Source organism: Varanus komodoensis, unplaced genomic scaffold, assembly GCF_004798865.1.
Source record: "Varanus komodoensis strain SLA01 unplaced genomic scaffold, ASM479886v1 scaffold6_4, whole genome shotgun sequence".
NCBI lineage: Eukaryota > Metazoa > Chordata > Lepidosauria > Squamata > Varanidae > Varanus > Varanus komodoensis.
The window spans coordinates 11,815,746-11,818,158 of NW_025336347.1; the positions used below are offsets into that span (position 1 = coordinate 11,815,746).

Here is a 2,413-nt window from a genome sequence, read left to right on the forward strand (position 1 = left end):
TTTTGTAGTTTCCAAGGTAGCTTGCAAATTAAATTAAAATGGTACAATAAAAACTACATGACATTTAAAAGAGCAGAACAAATAAATCAGTAGTACTGAAAACAACAATTTCAGATATTAAACATTTTTAAAGCCTTTGTAAATATAAAGGTCCCTGGGGAGTAAAACCTTTTAAATTTGATGCCAGGTAAGCCTCTGTGAGATAAACATTCCAAACACCTTTTCCTTGGTTGTTACAGGTAGGGATGGGGAGCTTAGTTCATATTTTACTGCAAATGTACCTAATTGTTTATTTTCAATAGACAACTAAAAATCACTTAGCCTTTGATAGTTGTGCAGTTTTGAATGTTGCAGTGCAGTCCTGTCAAAAATGTATACAAAAATGTGTAAATTGGGGAAAATGCACACAAAAAGATATTAGTGAAAACATTGCGTAGCATATTGCAGAAAATTGTTGCAAACAACATGAGTATTCGCCAATATACAAAAATGCATGTGTTGGGAGAAATGTACCCAGACATGCATGTGTAGTTTCAAAATAAAAAGTGCAATATGTTGACCAACTGTGTTTTGGCATCTGTCATGTTTATGGAAATGGTTTTCAAATGTGATCACTCATGTAATAATATGCAAATTGGATGTGGCCCTCCAGTCATTCAGTTTTGGCCTTAGCTATCCAGCTTTCTGTCTGTTCTTGCTATTTGTACTTGCTGTAATACTTAATGGTTCATCTATGATTGATTTGAGCAAAGAGTGAGTCTATTGTCCATGTTTGGAGTGAAATCTTGTAAATCACTTATAAATATAAAGCATACTTTCTGGTTTTAGGCACTGTTATTCTTCTGACCCTGTGCTGCACGTGCATGTTTGGCTAGCTGATCTAACGTAATCTCTCCATTTGTGTCTCCAGATGTTTAACCGATCATGGTGTTTTTCAGAGAGATGGAAAATGTTCATAATGTGTATGCACTTGCAAGGTCAGCAAGAAGCCCCAAGTGCTGAAGCTGGGGGAAGCATGGACTGAAGCTTCGTATATTTTTAAAGCAAGATTGGTCTAAAAGTAGAATATCATGGATTACAAGGTCTAATCTGTTCAGGACAAAATGATGGGAATCGTAACGTATTTTCTTAACTCCGATGTCCCAGACAAGCTTGTCCCACAGAGCCTCATTAACTCAAAAGCAGGAGGAGCAGGTGCGGGCAGGAGGTGTCCTGCAAGATGGGACATCCTGGCCAGATGTGGATTCGGAGGGATTTTATGGATACGATACACATTCAGCCCTTCAAAGCACCCTGGAATTTGCATATTATAGGGAAGGTCATTGTCAATAAACCATAGTTGTAAGGAATGCTTTGAAGGTGGAAAGTGCTGAGAGATCTGTGAAAGAGGATGGGGAGCTGTGTACTGGCATGCGAATCTGTGCAAAAGGCTTAAGTTCTCCAGCCTATTTAAGCCACCCACAGAAGGCTGGCATCTGCGTTGACCTCTTGATACCATAGAAAAGGTGAGGTAGGCTAATCCTTGGAAAACCAGACAAAGGCACTTGTGCTTTGGAGCCTTCCCTGCTAAGATACAAATCGAAACAGGACTTCTACAAAGTTGGAATTGTTAAAGCTGGTGCTAAATTGAAGTCTAGGAGGCCTTCGCTGTTTTTCCTTCCTTACTCCAAGGCTCCTTGGAGATCAGAAAGGAAGTTTTTCAGCTGGAGAATGAAGGCTGCTTTCAATAAAGTGAGAATGATACCATGAGGCTCATTCAAACGGAGGCTACAGTTAACTAAAAGTTAAGCAGGGAAACGTTGAAAATGTGTGATCTTTCACAATGCTGGCAATGTGAACTGTGGCTAGGAAGACTTGTGGCCTTATGAATGCTATTGTTTCTTGGTCGCCCATTCTTGGTTCTTGAGTAGATTGCTGACAATGTGTCAAGTGCTATTCAGCAGCATTATATATATGCTAATATTGGGTGTTGATGATGGTGACAGTTTATAACTACTTCCAGTGTATTTTTGAAAAATATTTAAATATTTTCTTGTACTGGACTTTTAATCAACTGATTTCCCAAGCCATACTTAAGTTCTGCATATCTTGACACTTCATGCATATTCAGTCCCCCCCCCTCCTTCTAGCTGCTATGTGGAAAATAATAAAACATTTACCGCAGCCTTACTTAATCTTAACGGACAGCAATAAGCATGAAGCAACTCTGTGTTTGTTGCTGAAAAATATATAACAGGGTCAGCCTTTGAAAAATATTGCATGCTGTTCATAGGACATGAGGTAGGAAATGGCTTGGGCTGGTGGGCGAGTGTTTCATAGCTTGTCCCTTCACGTGACTAAACTGAACAAGGGATCCACTATTGTTTCTGCAGCCTCTTACACATTCAGCTGTGAACCCATTAAGCAGTGTGAC

General features: G+C 39.4%; 1 protein-coding gene across 1 annotated transcript in view; it reads left to right on the plus strand.

Annotated features, from left to right (window-relative positions):
* LRIG1 (leucine rich repeats and immunoglobulin like domains 1) overlaps positions 1–2,413 on the plus strand; it is a 151,239-nt gene that overhangs the window by 27,321 nt on the left and 121,505 nt on the right. The window lies entirely within an intron of this gene.